The sequence below is a fragment of the Amblyomma americanum genome, chromosome 3 (assembly GCF_052857255.1).
Source record: "Amblyomma americanum isolate KBUSLIRL-KWMA chromosome 3, ASM5285725v1, whole genome shotgun sequence".
Classification (NCBI taxonomy): domain Eukaryota; kingdom Metazoa; phylum Arthropoda; class Arachnida; order Ixodida; family Ixodidae; genus Amblyomma; species Amblyomma americanum.
This window is the reverse complement of record NC_135499.1, coordinates 131742420-131769649: the sequence shown is the minus strand read 5'-3', so window position 1 is coordinate 131769649 and position 27230 is coordinate 131742420. Positions and strand designations below refer to the sequence as shown.

Genomic DNA, 27230 nt, shown 5'->3' with positions numbered 1-27230 from the left:
CTATGGCTGCACTGCTTGATGCTTGGTGTCTCTGCATTTGAAACGGCCTCGACTCGCCTAAATCGAGTTCATGTAAACGCGCAGTCGCCGAGTTGGGCTGACCTTACTCAACTCGATCTCCTGATTCGACCCGCCGCTGTCAGGTTCATGTAAATGAGGCTAATAAAAGTCACATTTTTGTTATCTCTAAGACTAACCTACCTATCTAGAGTGATTATTTGCCTTCGGTGTTTCGTTATTAATTCTAGCAATGCGCTTCTGTATATCCCGGCGTCAGTCACGTATCAGAATAAACCACAGGATAATAAGAGTAGATTGTCGCTTCCCAGAAAATAACAACAAAGGAAGCAGTAACCAAGGCCACCGCCGTGCCTGTAGCGTATTCCTCGGAGACTGTCCGGACCAGCAGCGTCCCGCATGACTTGAGGAAATGACTCACAGGAGGGCCCTCGCACCGTCCGCTCCGCGTAGCCGTGTATGAGGGGTCTACTGGGCCGCGTACGTGCCTTCCGCACGCTTATCGCGCTCGGCCGAGCGTTAATGAAGAGAGCTGAGCAGCAGCCGGGGAACTTTTATTGCTGCTTTCCAGCCCTACCTAACGGAGCCCGCGATATTGGCGACGTGAGCTGGAAGGTCGAATTCTGCGCAACTCATCGGGCTGGCGTCACTAGAGCCAGGGAGGCGGGTGGGTCCACCCGCCCTGGTCCTGAACGAACGCTTCAAAGGTCGCTGGGGCTCTTAGTTAAATGGAGGAATTTCCCAGCGACGCCTTTAAACTTAGAAATACAGAGAGGATAAAAACAGGGACAGGGCTGCCGACAAAAAAACTATTACAAAAGCGCACACTGCATGCGTTAGTTAAGCGGACTTCGTTACAAAATTGTGAACGCAGTAAGAACAGTTCTAAGAATATTTCTTTCGCATCTTTTTTCTTTCCTAATCCGCTGCTCTGACTCGAGTTGATCAGGGGCAAAAACTCATTTGATGATGCTTTGCAGCGCAGCAAGTTCATTATCCTGTCCTGTGTCATATTGGACGAGGTATAAAAGTCTATTTTTGGGACGGTTATCACAGGTATTTGAACGCACAGAAAAGAGGCTGTTCAAAGGAACATACTGGTCTAATACGCCAGTACGAAGTCGGTCCTCTAATGAATTACGCCCTTGTTAAATATTTTCAGTAAATGGCTTGCGACGCAACTCGTTTTGTTCATAAACAAATTTGCGAATACAAGTAGACAGTCTCAACTGTCGCATTTTTGTTAGTGTTGATGGCGCAGTAGGGGACTCTGTACCTGATTACTGAAATAGAAAAGTACTAGCATAAACAGCGATTTTGACTCAGTGACTGACAAACATGTTTTCCAGAAATTGAATACAGTGATACCGAATCAAAGCTGGATCTGCATTCGTTTGGCTCGCTGCACATTCGTTCTCGCATGCAGGAATGCCGTGCTTCCAATGGCGGCCCGCGCAAGCGCCTCATTCTTTGAGGCGTCAACATGTTACAGAAACTTAAGTCAGGTTGATCGCCGCGTTCGGTGCCACGGGGCCAGAGCTGCAGAGGAGGCTGACAGATACACGCGGGGAGGGGGAGGGGGAATTGAAGGTCACAAAGGACGTGTTAGCGCAAATGACGTAGAGGAAACAAGCAGCGTACGTATACACACTAGCCTATGGTCAAATACAAGTTGTTGTTTTTTTGCTCTCGGTGCTTGAGGTGAATAGTCCCTGGAGAAAAGAAGATAGTGGTATTGCGCCTCGCTGCTTCTGCTGCTGAGTTTCTCATATTTGCCAAGAAGGTAGACCAACGTCGCTGTCATGGTAGGTTACGTCAGAAGTGCAGGCAGGAGCTTATTTGTTTACATTCTTTTTATGGCAGCTCCACCATACTATATATGTCATGGTAGGTTTTCAGCCGCCGTAATTATGCCAGGAAGTGCGAATTTCGTGCTCGGGTCGGCTGGTGTTTGACCAGTAACACAGACTGGACTGGAGCTGCAAGCGCTCAGGTGCGCAATGCGGCTATAACGAAAGTACTGCCTCCGTTGTCACTTCTTGGCTCGGGCAGCAGGCAAAAATTGTTGGAAATTTCTTCCTATACCGCGACGTTATTTCCTTTCACGTTGCTGCGAGTGTTGCTCTTCAAATCCACGGCGTTTAATATCTCGGAAAGCTCCATCTCTTATTACTCCTCGAAACCAAAACCAAGATGTCCAATTTTGTCTGAGTGCTTTAGGAACGCGATAAAAACATAGCGATGTCGACTGCTCACTGAAAGCGAGTGTTGTTCTCGCTATTCAAGCGCGCCTCCAAACGAAAGATGGCCGCCGCGGTGGCTCAGTGGTTTTGGCGCTCGGCTGCTGACCAGAAAGACGCGGGTTCGATCCCGGCCGCGGTGGACGAATTTCGATGGAGGCGAAATTCTAGAGGCCCGCGTACTGTGTGACCGAAGTTCCCGGGTTCGAACCCGACCGCGGCGGCTGCGTTTTTATGGAGGAAAAACGCTAAGGCGCCCGTGTGCTGTGCGATGTCAGTGCACGTTAAAGATCCCCAGGTGGCCGAAATTATTCCGGAGCCCTCCACTACGGCACCTCCTTCTTCCTTTCTTCTTTCACTCCCTCCCTTATTCCTTCCCTTACGACGCGGTTCAGGTGTCCAACGATATATGAGACAGATACTGCGCCATTTCCTTTCCCCAAAAAACCAATTATTATTATTATTATTATTATTATTATTATTATTATTATTATTATTATTATTATTATTATTATTATTATTATTATTATTATTATTATTATTATTATTACTGTGCGATGTCAGTGCACGTTAAAGAACCACTGGTGGTCGAAATTTTCGGAGGCCTTCACTAAGGCGTCCCTCATAACCTGAGTCGCTTTGGGACGTTAAACCCCCAAAAACCAAACTAAACCATCAAAACGAAAGCGGCATTTGTTCCGGGAACTGACGTCACACTCGTTTCTTTCTTATTTATTCTCGCGCCAGCGTCTGCGTGCGCTGCGACCGTCGATATAGCGAGATTAACGGGATTGAGAACGGAGCGCACGAGCAGGTTTTGGGACGGGGCGAGCCGAATGTGAAAGTCATGCTTTAAAGCGCGGCCTTTATATTCCCGGTGCATCTCGCTTTCGATGGTTTTTTTTTCTCTTTGTCATTGATCCTGATGAAGATCGAGTGACCCAGCACTTTCATTCCGTGACAAGCTTCCTATTCAGCGATTTTTCTTTTTTATGCCCTTACCCTGCGTGGATACTCTAGCTTGAGCGGAATTTTTTTTTTTTCTCAGCGGCATTAAAAGAGAACTTGAATGGCTCGATATTGAATTACTTTAATCTTGTACGGTTTTATGATTTGTTTGAACTATTCGTGTAGTATGCAGCGCACATTAAATTGCTCGTGGGGTACGTCTCAATCAACATATTTGATTAAGGCAAGTGAAGGGTACCGCGGCACACAACTTCGGTTCATTGAAAATGCGTGCCATATCACTCTCACGCCTCTCCTATGTAATTGATTCAGTACGCAACATTGCGCATTGCGTTAGTTATTTGTGAAAAAAAATTGAGGCAAAGGCACTTAAGATGGCTAATTTTTGGTAATGCGAATGCATGTCGTGGACGCAAGACGAATGTGTTTGGTAGCGGTTTGCGAACTGAGTTTATTTCAGGTGATGAGTTTTTTTTTTCGAAGTAAGACACCACACACACACACGCGCGCGCGCGCGCGTCGACATTACAAGACACGTTTGTCATGGCGCTTCCAAAAAATATAAGCTTCTAAATGACGTCCCAAGCTTCACTGGCCAGCCGTTAATGAACGCCCGCCTTCGAAGGTGCGTTATCGAATGAGAAAAATTATTTTGCAAAGTTTTGTCTCCATATATCTCGCAGGTCGCTCTCCCGCCCGGCATCAACACCCGAAAGGAACTCCAGCACATTGTGAGATTTTAAAAGAACATTGACTTCTAAAACGAAATTCCATACTTCGGCGTTCTCTTCTGAGATTACTCTGTTTTTGTTACCGAAGGGACGACTTCGTCGGTGCAGTGCGAAATCAGAAAAATACTTTTAAAACAAGTTTGCACACCATCCCATGGGCCGTACTACCAGCTGCTATGTCCATACCGTGACTGCAGCGCTGGCATCACATGCTGCTTACGTCAAAGATTGGTGTTACGTTTTTTTAGGTTTATTTGTTTCATTCTGATTTACAGAAACCGGAGCAAAGGCAAAAGGCAAGAAGCCTGAAAAACGCCTCTGCTCCTTATGCAGTTCAGCAGACAGGCATCAGAAACATGTAGAAGTGCAATTGCGAACAATTGATCCCTTTTTAGGGGACAAAAGGGATAAAACAAGCAACACTGAAAGGCCATAAATGCTTGACGTATAATATAGCGCAACATCAGACAAGGGCATGAAAGAACACACACTAGCGCTATGTCCTTGTCTGATGTTGCGCTATTTTATACGCCATGCACTACCAACAAGCCCAAACCGCCATCTTATTGGACTCTATAAATGCTAGCAAAGCACGAGCAATATAAATCAAATTAATTCAACGTTTTCTTGCCATATTACATTCTTAAGGAAATTTTGGGGAATTGGCTTGCTGAAATCAAGTTGTTTTTCAGTGCGATTTAGAAGAGACACTATTTGGAACTGTACGTGTTGCCTACCGTAGTTTGTCCTGACTATAGGGATTTTTCTGCTATGTGTGCGGAAGCAGTACTCCGCAGCAGAGTTTGCTGCGCTGTAAAATTTCTGGTTCTGCACATGTTGCAAGAGCCTATAGCAGTATAATTAGTCAGCCTTTATTAGGGAATACTTTCTGAATAATGGATCTGTCGGTAAATATTGGGGTTGCCCGTGGTAGTTTTCAAATATGCGCAGGACACGTTTCTGTACAGTAATCAGCTTATGAAAATTGCCCTGCGTGGCTGTTCCCCAGATTAGTGAGCAATAGGACATTCTGGAGTAGAAGAGCGTATAATATAGCGAGGTTCTAAGCCATTGTAGTACCAATGGGCTTAGTTTATAAAGACAACCTACTGCCTTACTTAACTCGGCCGCCAGTTTCGACACGAGAACATTCCATGACAAGGTGTCCTAAAAACACACACCCAAAAATTTTTGAACCTTAACCCTCTCTAGGCTGACACCAGGAAAATTAAGTTCAATATTAGTGTTGATTGGTTTATTTATGGGTGCGAATATCATATACTTTGTTTTGCTGGTATTCAGCTGCAAGTTATTCTTGTTAAGCCAGCCCGAAAGGAGTTTTAAGTAATAATTACCATCATATTGAAGCTGAAAAAGTGAAGCACTCACGAAAAAAACGTTAGTGTCGTCTGCGTACATAATTATTTTCGGGGAGTTTGGTATCCTGCACAGATTATTTACATACATTAAAAACAACAGCGGTTCGAGAATAGACCCCTGGGGAACACCATTCTTTACTTTGGCATATGAAGAATATTCTTGATTAACGCTTACGTATTGATGCCGGTCCGATAAGTAGCTGTGTATTAAATCTAGTGCGATTCCGCGCACCCCATTCGTATTTAGTTTAGATAAGAGAATGGTGTGAGACACAGAATCGAATGCTTTCTTCAAGTCAAAAAATAGGCCAAGTGTATAAAGTCTACGCTCGAAATTATTCATTATGTTTGATGTCTAGTAATGCTAGTTCCGACGATCGTTTCTTTCGAAACCCGTATTACACGTCATTTATTGCATTATATTTATTGAAAAAATTTTCCACCCTATTGTTCAATGCACTTTCAAACACTTTGGAAATGACCGACAATACACATATAGGTCTGTAGTTATTGACTACTTGTTCATTACCACCTTTAAAAATCGGAAAAATTTTCTAGGTACAGGTTTTTGTCGTCGAAACCAGCAGCAACGTTGGTTTTTTTATTGTGCTTATCAATCGGTCTACTTGAAGTGGAAGAACTGGGATCAAATGTATAGAATTTACAACACCAGGCTACTGTAGCACAAGATCTTCCGCGTGATCTACATTCATGCTGATGTTCTGAAACTACTCAGAAAATCATCGTTCATTGCAGATGCGTCTTCCTTGCCGTTTAACAAACCTTACGGCGTTATAATGCTTAAAATTGGACTTGTATTTCCACAGCTGATGTCTTTTACCTCGGCCCAAATCTTTCTGGGATCATTTCCTACTCTTGCGAACAGTTTTTCATAATAGGTTAGTCTTGCTTTCCTAACCTCGCGGTTGACTCCATTTTTGTATTTCTTGAAAGCACCGAACGTGCTCAAGTCCCGAGATTTTGCAAATGTAGAGCTTTTCCACTACACTCGTATGATTGCCTAGTGAATGCCTCGTGATGTCACGGGCGTCATTGTTCGGACCAATCAGTGATTGGTATTGTGACTAACCAGCGTGGAACTGTCATGACGTCATGCATCACCCATTTTTTTCAAGCATCATGCATCTTTTCGATCAACGTGGCGCCTATATCTTCTAGTGTGTTACTCCAACGACGTCAACGCTGCATAAAAGGAAAACGTGGTCTTAACAGGCCTCACTGTAATAAATAAATCGTAATTGGTGCTTTTTACTCGCGTGTAGTCGACTGTCCTGATTGTGCCTTTGGGCTTCGATGCCAGTGCCAACATCCTATGACGAAGATTATAGACTGCCTTGACTACAGTGATGCTAAACGGGTCCTCGGTTGTTTACTCCAAAGTTTCAGTTGATACAAGAGGCTCTCAGCGCACATTTAATTATTCGCGACCACTTCGGGACGCTATACATCATTTGCCACAAGTACAAGGCTTGCAAGTCATTAGGCCAGACGTTACTTACCAATTTAGCAACTAGCAAGCTTTTCAACGCGAATTAATCGTCAATAACGCGCCTCGTTGGTGTTAAATTTTCTACTAATCAACCTCTTCTCTAAATCGCTGCAAAACACACTCATGGCTCTATTATTAAGTGCACCCTTCATACGACTATATTTGCGTGTTATTCATCCTTGCACATTCCCGAGCAGCTCATTTGCCTCGATTTATGTAAATATTGAGGAAGGCATTAAAGCGCGAATCGACTATGACATGGGAAAGGAACAAAAAATTCAGGGAGGCGCTTTGATGACCTAAAGTGCGGTGAGGCGAAAGCCTTTAGCGCGATTTTACTGCTTGTGTCACTGATGTGTGGTTAAGATGATTAAGTACACAATTGTCTGTGAATCTTAAATGCTGGAGACACTAGAGGGCGTTTGGTAGGCATCCGTCTGATTCGACGCATTTCCGCAAACACTCCGTAGCGTCCTTACGCTAGACGTATATTAGTGTGGGCAGAGAAAGGGAAAGAAAAATAATGTTGTCCAGCCCGCACCGCCTAAGGCACAACGGGCTACCTTGCGCTAGACAAAAATTTCTGTGGAACTATAAAAAAGAACGAAAAATAAAGTGTTCTTGTCTATGCCACTAAGTGTAACGGGCTGTCCTTACGCTAGACAAGAACTGCATATGTGCGTTGGCAGGAAGTAGCGTAGTCGTTACCATGCTCGGCTGTGGAACGGAAGGGTGGTAGTTCGAATCCCGCCGTGCTCAAAGATTTTATCTTACAGAGTTGACGTCCTTTGATTGACAGCTATATTGAGACAGATTTTGCGGGCGGACCGACGGGCGGACAACAATGAGATATTAAAGGATTTCGCCCTAAAAGAGCGCTAACCACATAGACGACGCACGTCATGAGTCGAGACATTTGTACGCATTCAGAACGAAGGTATTCTTGTCCTGCGGCAGACGGCGCTTGCTAAAACTTAAATTAAGGTGCTTTTCAATGCGCATCAGCCAATCCGAGTTTATCGTTTTTCTCATTGCAAATGCTGGGTGCGCATGGAGCAAGAACGCTTTCATTCTGGACGTGTACGAAGGCCTTGACAGCGGGCGTGTTTTGATTGTTTGGTTAGCGCTGTGTTAGTCCCATTCTCACGCCTTTGTCCTCTTCCATTCATGTGCGCTAATATTACACGCAGTCCAAGCTCCCATATGTGCCATCGTTGTTGTCACAGTAGTCTTGGTGGTCACGTCTCTACTCTTGCAGCAGTGCTAGTGCAAAGCAATAAAAAAAACTGCGGGAATTACTTCAAAATAAGCGAGGGCGGCAAATCAATACGGCTAGCGCAATTAGAAAGCGACGCACGTCCAGCTTGTATTTTTTTTTTTGCGCACGACCCCCCGACACCCTGCCACATGCTTTCGGAATGCACGAGGTCCACCGCAGTCCGGCCCTGCGGCACTCCACAGCAGCCTTGTAGGAAGGCTAGCGCTACCCCCTCTTCCTTGCTCGATCACTAGCTTCTGCGGTTCCACCATTCACGAGACATTTCATCCAGCGCTCGATTTCACTCGGCGTCGAGGCAGCCAACATTACGCTTGATGATGGCGCCATCTGCTACACGCCGCTTAAAGCAATGCCCCCTCTATCACTCTCCGCGCGGGCATAGCGTGGCGTGGGGTCGCGACGCTGGGGGGCGCCATCGTTCGCGTGGCAGCGTTTTAAGCGAAGGCTGAACCCACATCGCATGACTGAGAGACATCATGCAGCGACCAGCCCTGGACGCGGCGGCCCGTTTATCCAGCCCGTGGGCAGACTTTGGCGTGTAGGGGGACTCGCAGAGCCGTAGCAGGTTTCAAACAAGTATAACACAGCAGAATTCCTTTCGTTGGCTCTCGCACACGCCACGAGTCCATCACGAGTATGCTGAGCGCACTTTGAACGCTGTCGCTAAAAGCGGACCTGAAAGTCCGGTAAAAACACGCCGCTATCTTGATGGCTTAAATCGAGAGTGCAGAACTTGCGTGCCACACACTGGTTCAGTCCTCCGGCATTGTCCGCTCGCGTCGTCTTGAATGCAACATATATTCAGGCGGTCGAAAATTTCCACTGCACACATTTTGTTGTCGTTGAGCCTTGTTACCAAGGATACGTGTATTCCGTTATTGTGGTGGTCTTTTTGGAGAACGTTTTCATCAAGCTGAAGGCATTCACCCCCGCAGCAGTGGTTCAGGTGTTATAGTGCTCGGCTGCTGACCCGAAGGATGCGGGTTCGTTCCCGGCCGCATCGGTGGTCGCATTTCAATGGAGGCGAAATGCTAGAGGTCCGTGTACTGCGCGTTGTCAGCGCACGTTAAAGAACCCCAGGTGGTAGAAATTTCCGGAGCCCTCCACTACGACGTCGCTTGTAGTCTTAGTCGCTTTCGGACATTAAACCCCATAATACTAAACTAAACTAAAGCAAACTAAACTAAACTGAAGGCGTTCCGCGTTGTGTGGCCACTGGGTGTTGTTATTGAAGGTATTGAAAGTGGCGCGTATGTTCTTCGCACGAGAGAATTACTTCTCTTATTTTCTCTGCACAAAAAAAATTCAGTCACACTGGTCACGAATGCAGCCACCTGAAACTCTGATCAGCGAAGTAAGCTGCGGAATTGTGGTGAAAACAGGGAACACGTCGTGTTCTGCGCATCATGCGGGTGCAGCCGAGGCTGTATCAGCTGCTTGTACGCTGCTGCGTTCTTTCTAGTGCTAGGTGCTACAGCACATTCATACGTTCCCCAAAATATTCCAGGAAAGGTTACAATATAACACAATCCAGCAAACTGTGCGAAAATCGAAAATAAGATTCTGAACATTTTCTTGAGCACAAAAACATTAGGATAACAGGCCACACGCGTGGCAATTCGTAAGGGACGTAAACAGGAGATGATTTCTGCAGAAATAAAACCCTTTTCTTCGTCATCCAATATTTCAATAGTGGCCTTCACTATTGAGGAAGGACAGGCTCTGCACGAAACGTTGAATCGCAATAAATGTCTACCTATATGAAGAATTTCCAAATTTCGCATTTTACCTCTAGCAACCAAGTACGTTTATCTTTGTGTGCTCTCTCTCTCTCTCTCTCTCTCTCTCTCTCTCTCTATATATATATATATATATATATATATATATATATATATATATATATATATATATATATATATATATAAAATATTGCGCACCGTGGCAGGTGGCAGCTAAATTAATGGCGGGCCACGAGAGGTTGTTCTGGAACAGCAACGTGAGTCCCACAAGCACCGCCGATCGCAGCGCAGTGGCGTCAGGAATGGTATAGGGACTCTCAGGTATCTACGCGTGTAATGTCTAGAATGACAAATTCCGTATATATGGGCATTCATTTATTATCGCTATCCGAACAACTCCCATCCGTGAATAATGGATCCAAAAAGAGGAAACAAAGCTGAAACCGAAGTGCTAGTGCGCGTAATTCGCATTCGGCTTAAATACCCAAATCGATCGTCAATATATTGCCCCTCTTTCGCTAGCCAGTTACACTCTGTTAGCCCCCGTTACTTGATCCATACCGCAGCACCTTGAGACCACGGTGTGCTTAAAGGAAACAAGCACGCTCATCATTCTGCGCATTAATTGCTCTTTTTCTGAGCAAAGACTCAGCAACCAAAAGTTACCCAAACACTCACTTCTCACCTCATCGTCCTGCCCAGACTCCACCAAACCAGATGAAACGCCACCGTAAGAAAACAGCCGACTGAGTGGAACATCACAAACCATCGCAGAACTCTAGCATTCAAGGTCATATTCCAGTAGTGCCCTCTCATTCCTTTCACCTCAATATCTGCTGGAGGGCTTATTTGCATACGATAGCTTGCACCGGCAGCAGTTTAACAAGCCTTTGTTCTGGCAGGTAGAGCATATTTTGATGAGCTGCCCGTGAGCTTAAGACGTCTCTTGATGCCCGCTTCATCTTGTGCGCATCCATTTCGATTTTTTAAGGCGGAAAAATATTTTATTTATTTCTACTCTAAAAGAGAAAGCAATTATCGTGCGCTTTACGGTAGGGATGATAAGTATTTATCGACATTAATGTTCACAGTGCAACAATAAAAACACTGTACTATAAAGGATGTAATCCATGTACAGCTTCGAGAGCCCGGGGCTGGGTGGTTTTGAGGGAAGAAGTTATTGCGTGAAAAAAAAAAGTGGAACTCTTCCCTCTGAATTTTTGTACTCCCAGGGCGCGAATACACAATCCTTGTAGTACTCCCTGTAGGGCCTTTCCAAGCCTTTATTTCATTAAAGCCTGCCCACTTGAAGGCAGGCCTTTCATCTTCGCCTGTTTAGGACTTAGTTAAAAATCTTCGTTTTATAAAATACGTTGTACCTTCCTATACATAAATGCTCCGCAGTTGCTCCACATTACAGGGATTCTGAGACGCTTTCAGTTGCGTTTCCGCCCATTTATTTCTATCAGCCTTGTCTCTCCCCAAGGAGTCACAGCAGCGTTCATATACTCTGCTCCAAAAACTCGACACCCAGTGGCTTTTTTAAAAAGCTGGCCAAAAAGGCTATTGTGATAGATAAGGCGTGCAAGAGCATGCAAATCTGGCAAAATCTTGTTTTTTGCGTCATTGAAACACGTCCTGTTTGTTTAGCTCTTTCCTTTTATGCCCAACGCGGTGGCTCAGTGGTTATGGTGCTCGGCTGCTGACCCGAAAGACGTGGGTTCGATCGCAGACATAGTGGCCGCATTTCGATGGAGCCGAAATGTTAGAGGCCCGTCTACTGTGCGATATCAGTGCCCGTTAAAGAACCACTGGTGGTGAAAATTATTTGGAGCCCTCCACTGCGGTGTCCCTCATAGCTTGAGTCGCTTTGAGACGTTGTACCCCACGAAGCCAAAACCTATCTTTCATGCTGTGTTCAGTTTTATGGCGCAGAGGCAAGTAAAGACATCATGTGTCGAACACAGCTTTTTTTTTTAGCTTTTTCTGTCAGCTACAATGCAGAAAAGAACTGCAAAAAAAATGTTTGGACGTTGGCTTTTAGAGCAACGAATATTGTAAATGAAGTGAAAGAACAGGGTTTAGTATGAGGTCTTCACGGCATTTGAAGATAAATGACCAGCTTACTGGGTATTTTGCCAGTTTTAAGGTGTTGTTTTGTTTTCAGTATGCCGATTTGATGCACAGGCGAGCTCTGCCAGCTCGTTTCGGACTAAGCTCACTCAGTACCAGACCTGAAGTCCCTGGAACTTAGTAGCCGCAAAGCTGTTGATATCCTAACCCCGCAAATACGCAGGAACAGCTAACGATTGAAGTTGTTTCACTGATTGTGTCAAAGAGGATACAAAGGCCGCATGATCATTATCTGAATCTTATTATGGCGACATTCCCTTCTAGTACTTAACCACTACTTCACGTGGTCTAACCGGCTCACTGAGTTTATGTGAAACTTTCACCATGAGGGTGGCCTTGGGCAAACCATAAATAAATAAAATGAATATTGCCGCGGCTGGGATTCGAACCCGCGGCGGCGCAAACATATCAGCTTCGCTGGCCACTGCACGACAGCACTACGCTATCTTTGCTTTTTTTTTCTTTATTGCCGATTCTTGCATGCGAAAACAAAAGTAGAAATGATAAAAACAGCAGCCTACTTGGCTGACATGGGAGAGGTTAAAATCTTCTCAAGACAACTAAGTCGTCCAGAACAGAGGTCCATTCGGGCGGTTCAGCTTGCGCCTACGCTATCGCCACAGCCGATCATGCCTCTAATAATAGTAATTGCTTTTGGGGGGAAAGGAAATGGCGCAGTATCAGTCTCATATATCGTTGGACACCTGAACCGCGCCGTAAGGGAAGGGTAAAGGAGGGAGTGAAAGAAGAAAGGAAGAGAGAGGTGCCGTAGTGGAGGGCTCCGGAATAATTTCGACCACCTGGGGATCTTTAACGTGCACTGACATCGCACAGCACACGGGGGCCTTAGCGTTTTTCCTCCATAAAAACGCAGCCGCTGCGGTCGGGTTCGAACCCGGGAACTCCGGATCAGTAGTCGAGCGCCCTAACCACTGAGCCACCGCGGTGGGGCGTGTTAAACAGCAACACTCTCTCGCGTTGTGCATAGGACACCATTGCGTTCATCACCTATTACAACAATCGAGCTACTATCGCCGCCAGACGTGCCGACGACCCAGCAAAGCAGAACCATGAACCAACCAGGCTAAACGCATGGTTCCTCACGTCTACTCGGTTGAAATACGTTGAAATCCTACCACTTTTTTTTCATCTTAGTCTATTGTTTGCCTCTGCTAGAAGCTTTCTTGGTGGAATTCGAAACTTTTCCAAAGACACTCCAGCTTTTTTAAGCAGGCGCCGAATATTTTTAATGCTTACAGCACATCTGAGACGCAACGGCTGACTGTTGCTCGGGAAGGTAAGATCTACCAGGAACATAGTCAAATTAAACAACCGAGTGGGGCTAAACACGTTGGTGGAACGCCGAAAGCGGATATGGCAGAATTCGTAATTGCACAGAATAACGACCCAGCCATTAGGTAACCGCTTGACGCGCGTTAAAAGCTGTTGAACAAAAGCGTCCTAAATCATGTGGCAAGGAGGAGCTATACGCCGGTCGAAGAGTGCAGCAGCAGGTGTGCAAAAGAGGTGGGTAGGGGCCCGGATAGGAGATGGCCAATATTGGGAACTTCACGAGCAAAAAAAAAATGAACGTAAGTCACAAGGGGGAAAAAACGCAACATAACACCGGGATAGGCGAGCATAGAAGAGAAGGAACGCTCGAGGAGTTTGTGCAGAGGGAAGTCGTTTCGGCAACAAAAGGGGAAATGAAAGCGAGTCCGCAAGAATTCGCCTGGGGACGACAGGACGAACAGAAGCACCGCGCTTCACCGAAGTGGGGGAAGCTAAAGGCCTCGAAAAGCAGAAGGGACGACGCATAGGAGCAAAAGCTAAGGTAGAGTCAATATTCAGAGCGAAGAAAGAAGCGAAGAAAATAAAGGGCGGGAACAAAGGATCGAGTAGGGCACGGCGACAGAGGAAGCAAATGCAAAATAAGCTCGTCAGACCCTGCTGAAGGAAGGGGGGAAAAGGAAGCAAGTAAGAAAAGAGGGAGGAATTAGGAAAGAGGAAACGTTGCGTGCTGTGGCACGCAACGATCGAAATCGTAATCGATGGCGCAGGCGATCGATTCGTGAGTAGCGGCAACAAGCAAGAGCAAAAGCCGCGGTGCCATAATGAGAACTTTGGGCGTGTGAAGAGTTATTGGCAGGCGAGGACAAAAAGTGCTCAAGCGGTCGGCACCCGGTCGAAGGAAGAAAAGGGAAAGGAATCGGAGAGGAATGCAAATGGCCAAGTTTACAGGGTTAAGACGTGCGCGAGAGGCGAGGACCCCGCCAGCACTTGAGATAGCAAATGTGTTGATATGCGCTGATCGTACGCTGTCTCCATCGACTGAAGGTCACCGATTGTCCCGGCGCATATATACGTCCTACGTGTGCGCGATGCTTGAGCTTCCGTTCGGGGCTGGAGTTCTTTTCTATCTGCTATTCTCACAGGGGAGTCGATATTGAATCGCAAATCAGTCGAATCCCGGAGCGAACGTCTGATTGTCGACGTCTTTCGGGTCCGCGCAAATGTTTGATTCACAGCTGAGTGTACGTATCTGCTACGGTTCATTTTTTTTTTTTTCAGCGATTGACTTCCGCTATATTACTTTGCTTCACTGGCGTATTCTGATGCGTTTATGACGAGAAATTTCAAACAATAACGGGTGGATTTAAAAACAAAACGATTTAAGGGAAGAATTTTTGTTTTCTTGTCTTTCGTTTCTAATCTTTGAGATCGCTGCAGATTCAGAACTTCCAGATACCGCAAACCAAGCCATTGCGGACAATACAAAACCTGAAGGAAATTTTGTAGCTGCCAGTATCAGAAACCAACAGGAATGGGCTTCTTATAAGTCTATTTCCTGCGGAACTGGCGTGAGGACACGTTATATTTCTCAAAAGAACAATTGGTGCAAGAAGCCACCGCGCTGAGCTCTTCCCGGTGCACGCCTACACGTGTTTGGAGCTGCCTTATCTACATGAGTCTCCTACCGGATAAGCAATGTGGCGCATGTAACACTGCTATCAACCTTCAAGATTGGTTACCAGGATCGACAGTGGTTTGTTTAGGGTGTTCAACGTCCCAAAACGACTCACGCCATGATGGACGCCGTAGGGAGGGGCTCCTGAAATTTCTACCACCTAGGGTTCTTTAACGTGCACTGACATCGCACAGTACACGGGCTTCTAGCATTTCGCCTGCATCGAAATGCGACCACGGTGGCCGGGATCAAGCCCGCTTCCTCCCAGTCAGCAGGCGAGCGCCATAGCCGCTGAGCCACCGCGGTGGCCCAGTAACGATAGTCAGTTGGGGGGAATACATTAGGGTGTTTGGGGGTGTAATGTGGCCGCACCTGGCACAAGACGGGCTTAATTGGAAAGATATGGGAGAGGGCTTTGTCCTGCAGTGGACGTAGTAAAGCTGACGACAGTGACGATGAACGAGACGAAGTGATTTACGGCAGAAAGTTTAACTTTCCCTCTGGACCGAAAGCGGCGTCTTAGTAACCAATCTACCCTGCATAATTTGAACTTGCCATCGAGGAAGTACATCCGTGAATATAAACCACTGTCGATCATTGCAAATGAACACAATGTTTTCCACTTTATACACCCCAATGCAATTATTCAACGGTTGCGATAGCCTGGGTTTGATAAACAGCGCGGTCTGTCGCCGAATAAAAGCATCACAATATACCAGCGCGAACGTGTTTCATTTCCAACCATGGTTTTGTGCTGCGTATTCGAGTATTCATTTGCTCACTCCAGACAAGTCCTGTCTTTGGGCTTCGTAAGCGCTCTCTGTAGTTCCCCCCGTAAGTGATCACACTGCACGCAATAAAATGGTTTCACAGCCTCAGATCCGTTTACCAGTCTACGGCTGCACTACCGTCAGATTGGTTCTGCGGCTGCCCTTCATTTAGAAAAAAAAGAAAACGGTGAGCATATCGAGCACTTAAAAAGCGCCCATCACGGGGCTAGGTTTCTAGCTTTTGCGTCCAGAAATTCTGCACGTGTGGTGCTGCTGCAGTGCGCTGTCAGGATTTCGACTTTTTATTTACTTCTCATCAATTTTAAAAACATGGTTTTTCCTTCTTGAAGCATAGATTTGTGTATGCGCCTGTGTGTCTGAGTAACAATAGATCAAGCACAGTGTTCTTTCTGTTTATAACTTATAACTTGTAACTTCTGTGGTTATTGTTATATTCGAAACGCCTAGGACGTGTGTCTCTTTGAAGATGGATGTCTTTCAGATATTTAGGTATCTGTTCAGGCATGCTACGGCAACCATGCGGGTTGGCACACGGGTTGAATTCCAAGGCTTTCAACGATAAAATAAGGAAAAAAAACGGATGAAAAAAATATATAAGCGACGCGAACAAGGAGAGAATTGTATGTTTTAATTAATTCTGTTTTCAAATATTTAATTTTTATTCTTTTATGACACTTTTGCAGGGCAGCTTGGCGAAAGCACTGTTACCGGAAATCAATGCGGACATATGTCAGTGCTGCTGTGTAGTGCTTCTCCTACTCTGCAGATTTTTGTTAACGCCGTAAACACAAAACGTTCAGGCAGGCCCAACCTATTCGTCTTCTTGCCGGCGTTGTTCCAGTTTTTAGAATTACTCACGGTGGAGAACCTGTCCCATCCTTACATATGGTTAATTATAAGGGTGGTACAAGTTAATTGTTGTGGAGATGAATGAGATGCTCTAGGTTTCAGTTTTAGCCCAACTAAGAGAGGTGTGATGATTGTCATCGATACAACCGATCAGGTGCTTACAATACAAGGCCATGAAATTACCCCAGTGACCGAATACAAATATCTCGGGGTATGAGTAAGCGTAAGGCAGATATACACGGAAAAGCACGAACAGTCTCTTATGGCAAAAAGGCGAAGAGATGCCGGGATAATGAAACATAGGGCATTATGGGCGTACAAGAAAAATGAAGTACTGAGAGGTATTTGGAAAGGAATAATGGTGCCGGGGATTACTTTCGGGAATGCGGTTCCGTGCTTAAGGGCAGAATTCAGTCTAGATTAGAAGTAAATCAGAGAGCTGTTCGAAGATTAGCACTAGGTGCCCACGGCAAAACCACAAACGAGGCAGTACAGGGGGATATGCGCTGGGCATCGTTCGAAGCACGGGATGCTCAGAGTAAAATACTACATGAGGAACGCCTGTGGAAATTGGACGATAACAGGTGGCCAGCTAAGGTATTTAAATACCTATACAAAAACAGCGTTCACTCACAATGGCTTAAAAGAACCAGGAAACTATCCAGTAAGTTCTATCCATCCATCCATCCATCCATCCATCCATCCATCCATCCATCCATCGATCCATCCATCCATCCATCCATCCATACATACATACATACATACATACATACATACATACATACATACATACATACATACATACATACATACATACATACATACATACATACATACATACATACATACATACATACATGCATGCATGCATGCATGCATGCATGCATACATACATACATACATACATACATACATACATACATACATACATACATACATACATACATACATACATACATACATACATACATACATACATACATACATACATACATACATACATACATACATACATACATACATACATACATACATACATACATACATACATACATACATACATACATACATACATACATACATACATACATACATACATACATACATACATACATACATACATACATACATACATACATACATACATACATACATACATACATACATACATACATACATACATACATACATACATACATACATACATACATACATACATACATACATACATACATACATACATACATACATACATACATACATACATACATACATACATACATACATACATACATACATACATACATACATACATACATACATACATACATACATACATACGTCCGTCCGTCCGTCCGTCCGTCCGTCCGTCCGTCCGTCCATCCATCCATCCATCCATCCACTGCGACTTGTTCGCATCCGGGGAGCTGACCTTTCTGAGCTTTTTAATGACGCGTAACCAGCTTCGGCACTGAAAAAAAAGGGGGTGGGGGGCTCCTTTCATGCGCTCCCGGTGAGGATTTAGTTCATCGGGAAAATGCTGTCAAGCAGCAGTTCTGAATTAAATTCTGCAGCTCCTCAGCAGCGTGGAACGCTAACAAGTGCTCTACGCGAGCGGAGACCAGGTTGCGCTCATCGTTGGTTCACCGAGGCTTCCAAACCGATGTCGTAACGGAATTGACTTTCGTACTTTTCAATCTCTGGCGACAACCACGGTCTGTCTGGCTTCGACTCGTAAAACAAATTGTGAGCAGTTCAGCTTCGTCCCTACTAGTTTATATATTCATTCTGCGGGCGCCTTGGCACAGGCAGGCTCACGACCCCTGGCAGTAGGGATCGTTGAGGTTCGGCAAGCAGGTGACTCCCTCGCACGCGTTGCTGGGTTGCTTGCCTTTCGTGCAGTCGAAATCCGAGCACTGCACGTCGGGCACCTTCTGGCAGCAGCCAGTGCAGCGGCACTGGTTCCAACCACCACATGAGCACTCGCCACTCAAGCAGCCATGTTCCTGGCACCAGTCGGAGCACAACTCAGCAGAAAACGGGCAAGCTGCGAGATTGATTGATTGATTTATAGATTATTGATTGATTGATTGATTTATTGATGGATTGATTAATTGATTGATTGATTGATTGGTTGGATGGTTGGATGGGTTATTTATTGATTGATTGAAGTTACAAATGAATAATTACTAAATAATTGATTTACCAGGCGATTTATTTCAGACCCAATTAACTTAAGTGAGTGAGACACTATTGCCCGCTTGAATGAAAGAATGAAAAAAATAAATGTGCGGAAGCGGAAATTCATGCTTATATTCTTTCACTCAGCTTCAGTAGGCAGAACAGAAATGGATGACATTTGTGTGATAAAATACCGCAAATGCTTTCGCCTGCACTTTTCCCGCAAGCTGTACCTTGGCCTAGTAATTTGATAATATACATCAGTTGTCTCATCCCTATTGTTTCACGAAAAGACCACACGTTATTATTGCAAATATTCTCATCTAATACGCACGATGGAAGCAACAATGCAGATTCTCTGTTGTTTAACCGACGTCTTCAACCACAGTCCTTTCCGAGATGCAACGCGGAACTTTCAGGCGTGCATGTGTGCACAAAAAAAAACTATCTCTCAGCTGTATACAACGTCAAGTATTTGATAACAGTATAAAACCTACCGCAATTTCCGGTATACATTCCGCGGGTAATAAACGTTCCAATGCAAAAATTATTGCGCTATGTGGGCTATTTGCAGATACTGACTGTGCAGTAGATAATAATTTTTTTCTTTTCTAAATAGCCTACTGATGTGCGCAAAGCCCAGTGGACTTCTGTCATGACATATTTCATTGCCATACTTGCGTTGTATTGACACTTCTTGGAATGGTATAGTGTATTGCTTCTATGCTTCACTACTGTCACTAGGAGCATCTATATTCGCTGAATATCGCGCGGCTTCTCCCTGTAGTCTGGAATAAAAGTAGGACACCTGACTGATGGTCGTCACTTGCCTTCATAAGGCATGCGCGCAGGCTTTGCTCATGTCACAAACGGGCATCGCAGTGCTCTGCTGTGCGTCTCACTTTGCACGCAATAAGACTGTAAATTGGTACAGATGTCTCCTCTCGAGGAAGCACACCACAGTCAGAAAAGAGCGAGGAGGAATCTTTTGTCGGCATAGAAATAATGCACCTTGTTTGCTCCCACAGCCAAGTATTGCTGATCATAGCGGGTTCTGAAAATGCATAATCTTTTGTTAGAGATTAGAAAATAAAGTTATACAGTAGGCAAATAAAACAGAAAGAAAACATTAAAATTTCTGTGTCCTTACGGATTCGCGTATAGCCCACCTGACCCCTGCAGTCTATCGAGCAGATGGGGACTGTTGAACAGAAATAACTGTGTAATTCGTGATCTTAAGGCCAATAAAAATGTTCTTTTATTATGATATTCTTATAAAGAGCTTTCTTTTATTTGAGGTATAATGCGCAATTTGCAGTGGTTTTGTTACTCTTCAATAATGCTTCCTAATTCAACACTCTCTTAAGAGTACGTTTTTGATGTAAGTTAGGTAGTCTTTGGCACTGTATGCCATTCTGTGCAAATGTGAAGTTCTATTTATTTTTATTTCTATCATTATAAATTTTGCATCATCGAGCACTTCCCCAGATAAATTGGTTGCACATATACTCCCAGATTGCTATGAGGAAGCAGCGTAGTGGTCTCTTCAAACTAAATTCAAATGTCTGCGATTCGAACCCGACCGCGGCGGTTGCGTTTTTATGGAGGAAAAACGGTAAGGCGCCCGTGTGCTGTGCGATGCCAGTGCAGGTTAAAGATCCCCAGGTGGTCGAAATTATTCCGGAGCCCTCCACCACGGCATCTCTCTCTTCCTTTCTTCTTTCACTCCCGCCTTTATCCCTTCCCTTACGGGGCGGTTCAGGTGTCCAACGATATATGAGACAGATACTGCGCCATTTCCTTTCCCCCCAAAACCAATTATTATTATTACTGGGCCGCTCATGACTCGTTGTGGCAGCATGTCTTTGTGCAACAACTAGCGATGCATTCTTTGCAAAGTACTTGATTATGGGTAATGAGTTCACGCAGTTCTTTGCTAGAAAGAATACTAAGATGCAAAAAATTAAGTTCTCATTGGCCTTCAGGCGATTCCGTTCGGTAGAGCCGGGAGAAAATTCTTGGCAATTCTTCAGTGACGGTACTCCAGTGCTCCTGCAGTTTTGTTGGCTCGGCGGTGTCTAGGATGAGATCACTCTACACTTATGCATCTTGCCCAAAAACGTGTCCCCGTGAGCATTTGGAGCTCTTTTTCTCTGAATACAAACTGAACTGCAAATATAACTCTAGCGTTAATACTGTTGTTTTGGGTCGATTTTATAATTCCTCTGATCCGCGCGAAATCATCGAACAGTGCGCTCCGATAGCGTGCAAACGTACTTCACTGATTTGTCTAGAGCGCATTTCACCTAGTGGAATGCCCAGAGGTAAATCCGGTGACCTGAGAACTTTAAAAGAAAGATAAAAAAACAGCACTCAAGCGTGTTTTCCTAGCTTGACATATTCGTTTTGCCGTCATCTTAAAAATCCTTGGCTAACATCTCGAGGTATTTTTTGAAGGGCCAGTTGGAAACGCGTATGTACATCAGTTCTTGGCTGCTCGTGTGTCCTCAAAAACGAAGCCCTGAAAAACACGACGTAACTGCCGCCTGGCGGAAATAATTCAACCTGTAGAACACTTGAGCGTGGCTGGTGGGACACCTGATCCACTGCGCTACGCATGCAATCCGATGTGTTTTAGAATCAAGCACAAAATTAAAAAAAACGTTTTCTGAAAACAAAGAAGAAAAAACAGCAGGGACTCAGACAGAAGCGAAGGCGAATCACGGGGCGTTGGCGAAAGCGAGACACAAGTAATGGAATATGGAAATGCACTTACACCAGGCAGTCGCACCTATATGTGTAGGGAGAGAGAAGTGAAGATATAGGCAAGCAGGAAATCATGGCAGCAGCGTAGAAAGAGTAAATCATCGTTAATGATTCACCACAGCGTTTCATATTTGATGCGCACTGCCCGAGGCGTCGTCGTGCCGTGTCGTGCACCTCCGGTCTCGCTGGGCCGGGACATGTACGATGACGCCTACGCGGGTTCCCATTTCGTCGCCGCTCCGGCGAGACGACAACCACTTCGGGTTGGAGGTGCTGTTCACCTCTCGTGTTTTTTTATTATTATTATTTAAACGAGGACGAACGTAGGGGGAGTGGTTGGTGCCTGATAGGCGTGTCGGCTTCCCCTATCGGTTAAGGTGCTCAGAAAAGCACAATAACTTTTTTTTTGTTCGGAGAAGAGAGCTCATAATAATACTCACAATGACAGACGCACTGCGACGCATATTAGAGCCGCCTCCGCCGAACCGTGGTTGTAGCATGAGGCTTTGACGATGTCCGTAAAATCGCATGAAATTTAGTTATCTTTCCTCCGCTGAAGATTAGTGCTTTTGAAAAAGCTCAGGGGAGCAAAAACTTGGGGGCCATCTTAACCACCTTCTTAAAGAAAATGTGATAATAGTTAGGTAGCCTACTGTGGTCTCTACAATGAGTGCCCAATGTTGCTCTTGTGATTTTCTCCCGAAAACTCCCGTTGGGGACAGGCTACATTGCCCGTAAATGGTACGCACGAGTCATCTTCTAAAATGTTCGAGTACCGTCTGTTTGATTATTATTTGAAATTATACTAATCCAACCCGCTAATCCAGCTTAATTCATTTTCTGTGGTGGGCCTGCTTCCAAAAATTTAGAGGGTCCATAGGAATTTTAGGGGTACACACATTCTCACATTTGGCGATGCCCTATGTGTGGTCCACTCAGGGTCACGTGGTGTTTATGACGTCAGTGCCCTCTCAGTCGCATTCATAGATCGCGGAGAGTCCTCATACAACTACTGGTGCAGTGGTGGAGCGGTTAAGTGATGCGCCACTGCTCCGGCAAGTGGCAGCCACCGATGGGGCTTGTGAGACCGAGGTTGTTCTTCCCAAGCTCCCGTAAGCCTCAAGCGCAGTGCCAATGTGGGCAGTTTGCTAAAAATCCGGTGGGCAGGTTATGACGACGTCACAAGGCCATAGGACCTCTCTCGACCGTTCAGGAAACTTCGTGACAGAGAAGCCGGGAATTTTTTGTTAGACGACAACCTCAGTGATGTGGAATTAATATTTTCTGTCCGATATTGAGATTTGTGTTCCACGTGCTATTGGAACGTAAAGGCAATAATGAATTATTGTACGCACATAGCTAATTTACATCATTTAAGAGAAACATCTAGAATATTTGGTACTTGCTGTAATAGATAGACAGTGCAAGCTTCTTTACTGTTGTTTGTAAGGCTTAACTTAATGAGGCGTTTTTGCTCAGGGCCTGTTCAGAGTGTGCTCGCTGAATAGAGAGAAAGAATAAACTTTTATGGCAAAAAAAAGGACCTCGAAGCGGATTGTGGGTGGGGTCCTCAATCCAGGACTCTAGTAGCTCCCGCCGCGTTTGGCGCCTGTACACGGTTGGGCTTAGCAGTGCATGAGCATGTAATGTGTGGTAATATAGCAATATCACCACTCCATCGGCTGGTATCTGTCTGAAGTGTAGAGTCAATGCGGTGTAGGTGGTGGAGATTGGGGAGATTGGTGGAGATTGAGTGTTTGGATACGTCTGAGGTGGTAGTAGAAGCCCGCTTTGGATACTCAGGAAAGGAGAAACAGTCCAGTTGGAAAAGCACCAAGGGCAACTGAACGGCAATTTGTTGCTGCTAAAAAAAAAAAAAAGTCTCTCGACTTCAAAGTGACACTGACCGTGAGTCTCTAGCTTAAGCTGAACTATGAAACATTATAATAATTCAAATGAAAAGCGTTAAAATTTTTATCTTTTAACTTTTTAGATCTGTAACCAGATCAGATATGAAACTTGCGGAAATTTCACTTGTTAACTCTTTCAAAGCAGACAGAATTTACGTCCTTGATTTTACGTGATAATTTCAGTCCTGCTATAAGGATTTTTAAAAACTTATGAAGTAATGGGTTAAAACATCACCAAGTTTACCATACCAACCTTGTGCCTGTTTAACGCCCTAGTAGGTGCAGCTGTCGAAATCCCAATAGCTACTTTCGTAACGAGGCTACAAACTGCAAACAATAAAAATTCAATTGAAACTTTTGTTAATTTCTTAAACATAATTGTGAATAAACCGGGCTCATAAATCAAAGGCCTTTCTTTTCGGCATCCCCTAGATTTAATTCTCAGTCCACTAGCACTAGAGCCCCCACTCGCCAATTGCACCGATGTTTGTCCGGCCCCTTTAAGACCTTGAAAACTGGACTTCTGTGACGTCATCACAACAGGCCCACCGGATTGTGAGCAAACGGCCATCGTGGTAGGTGGCAGATCAGTTAATGATTAGACGCGAGAGGTTAATCTGGAAGAGCCACCTGAGGTCTCAGAAGCCCCACCTGCGGCAGCAGTTGCCATCACAGGGCGCTGGCGCATCTCTTACCTGCTGTACCACTGCGCCAGGAGTGGTATGAGAACTACCAGCGGTCTATGAATGAAAAGTAGAGACTGATACCATCTGTATATATTGGCATTAAGCCATTAGCTCACCCGCGTCATACCCTTAAACTGCAGACCATTATATCCAAGTGACTATAAGCCCTATTGCTAACTCACCTATGTCACATTTGGCGTAACTAAGCTAAATCGTCTGTAATTTTTTCAAGCGAAAAGCTTCACTACGCTAGGTAAAGCAGTCGTCCCGTAGGCAGAAGAATTACTTTGAACGAAACGACCTTCAGCCCAACCAAGTTAGCCATGTATTACAACATGTGGTATAGTCTAGTGCCGATCCCTTCACCCTTGATTTGGACCGTGACCTTCAGTTGTCCTCTGACCTTTAACTTTGGGTAACCTTTGGGTTGACCTTTGACCTTAACCACATCCGATGGGGTGATGTGAAGCCACGTTATGACATTTGATGGGGGTGTCGTAAGACAATTTGATACCACGTCACACCCACGTGGTCGTGTCGGTTGTCGCGAGCGTGTAGCGGAGTTGCCATGGACGAGCCTCAGACGCTTAGCATGCGTGCTTGCTTTTCACTGAATTCTAGAATTAGCCAAATTAAGCCACTGCCATTTTTTTCATTTAAATGTACCATTTCATTCTTATTGGCCCTGCGGCAAATGAACAAAATTATTTTACTGTTCCCATGCGTTCGTAAAGGAACCCTCCGTAGAATTTCTTTTTAGCATGTATTCCGAGAGGAAGCTAAATATGGACTTACCAGCGGTGGCACAGGCCGATAATACGAGTGCTAGCACTAAATTCATGGCTCGAAACCTGTTGCAGAAGGAAGATTAGGCGTTAGCATTATTAGGCCATGCCGATTCAAGGAATTTTTCACCTTTTTCGCACGCTGTTCCAATAGATTCAGTGTCGCAGCACAGCTACGATCTAACTCACCCCTACAAAAGTTCCTTGTGAGCTAAACGAAACAATTAAATTACGCCTTATCCCCGGCCGTTTCGTTCCACAATTTCCCTGGCAGCTACTTCCACTCAGAGAGCGTTCAAGGCATCTTTGGACTAACGAGTTATAAAAGCTTCACAGCGATGGCTTACAAGATTACATTCATGCCCAGGCGCCCTTACTGTGGCTTTTGCTGCTTTCTAAAATGTCTGCGCTAAAACCAAGCCAAGAATACGCCTTCGTTCGGCTTTTATCCTCTGTTCGAGCTGTTGGTTATTTCGCATGCACCATAAGCAACATAAGGCAAAAGATTCAAGACTAGGAAACAACAACAGTACCTACCACTTCAGAGTCTTCCTCTTCGTCTTCTTTCTCACCGCGAGCATAATTTTACACCGAGTACCGATATGCGTTTACACCATTTTTGATCGACGCGGGCTTGTTTATAGGAAGTCCACTTCAGTCAGTAAATTAAGGAAAGTAGAATTGTGTTCCTATTTAGTGCACAACACGTGCAAGTTACACTCAGAATTCGCAAAAAAAGCGTTTTCAAAGCTTTGTGATGCCATAGCAACAAAAAAAAAATGGTGGAAAAAACTAGCGTTTGCCTAGCAACCAGCACTGAACGAGTGTTCCAAGGCTCGTCGCACTTTTGAAATGTAGATGAAGGAGTCGAAACACGCTTACCGGTTCCAGTACCGTGAGTACAAATTTCTCCTTGGTATTGTGGTAGCGGGCCGCCTCTTCCATTTACGCTTGCTGTCGCAGATTTTCAGCACTGTTTCTAGCGAACCACAAACGACAGCAATGCGAGAGAAGGCTGATTCATAATGTGAAGCTTACTTTGTACGTGCATGTATTGCACCCTTTTTGATCGTTCAATTTCGTAAGCGTATTTCGGCACAAGAGTCGAACATTTTTTCAAAAGATGCGAAAAAATATCTGGATTTATATGCGAGGCCGGACTTTATGGGCATTTTGTAGCCGCGGCTGCCCTATACAGCAATAAGGCAATTTTTATTTGCCCATATCTTTATTTTTTTTTCTCCAGACCTTTACACAACAAGCATAGTGCACCACGAAGCCCTACGGCAAACAAAATTCATTGTTTTCGACCTCTCGAGCAATAATAATTAAATGCAAAGAAATATAAAACTTGATACAAGCACGCGAACAAGCACGTGTCTTTTTCGTGGCCTTCGACCCATTTCCTTCCAAGAACAACAGCTATGTTCCCCACTTTTCTAAATTGTTTGGCAAGTTCTCTGGCGTCAGAGCGAAAAAAATATTCTACAAAAATATTTAAGGGCGACTAATCTAGGTGAAAAAAACTGATCGTAGATGTACTGATTACCCTTAGTTCTTGACAATGTTCCCTGACCATAAGACATTATCACCTATCTAGATATTTCTGTAAGGACTTCATGACAGCAACTTCGTTCCAAAGCACAATAAAAGCGAAAAGAGCCAGATAAACGGGCTAACCTTCAGTGTACTAAGTTCATTCTTGATCGGGACGTTGGCGTTCACTGTGTGGTCCGTGCAACCACTGGTATGCTACTGGTTTAAGGATGCCGCGGAGATATAGTGTTGGTTAAAGGATGGCGCAAAAAGTACGCACTGTAGAGTGTGATACATTTTCCACGAGCAATCCGTAATCTTTGAAAATTATGTGCCAGATTTTGCTGTCATTTAATACGGTTTGAGAGTGGCCACGCGCTGCCGCCAGACAGTTGCTTTCTTCATACTTGGCATAGGATCATACAAAACATTCTCCAGATTTAACGAGTATTTGTTGTAGTGGATTTTCTTACACACAAAAATGGCCAGAAACTGCAGTTTTTCCACACAGGAAAAGCTATTCAGCTTCTTTTGTTCTCAGGCTGTTCCTTCTCGCATGACCTGCGGCATTTTCGGGTGAACATTGACATCTACTAACCTTGTGTAAGCCATATTGTCATGAATAAGGACGTTATATGTAATAATGGCGTTAGCTTAAATCTATATTTAATTTTGTTTGTTTTATTCAACATATATTCGTTCTTTTTGAGTGATTGCGTAATTGAGATTCATTTATTGGTAAATATGTTCATTTATTCGA

General features: G+C 44.7%; 1 protein-coding gene and 1 long non-coding RNA gene across 2 annotated transcripts in view; one reads left to right on the top strand and one right to left on the bottom strand.

Moving 5' to 3' along the window:
• The window catches only part of LOC144124122 (rap guanine nucleotide exchange factor 4-like), a 396964-nt gene that overhangs the window by 307346 nt on the left and 62388 nt on the right, over positions 1 to 27230 (top strand). The window lies entirely within an intron of this gene.
• LOC144123309 (uncharacterized) lies at positions 18361 to 25502 on the bottom strand. The gene is made up of 4 exons (XR_013313062.1): positions 25472 to 25502; positions 24945 to 25000; positions 21564 to 21578; positions 18361 to 18653 (listed from the first exon to the last, which is right to left on the bottom strand). It is a non-coding gene; the product is annotated as an uncharacterized LOC144123309 (long non-coding RNA).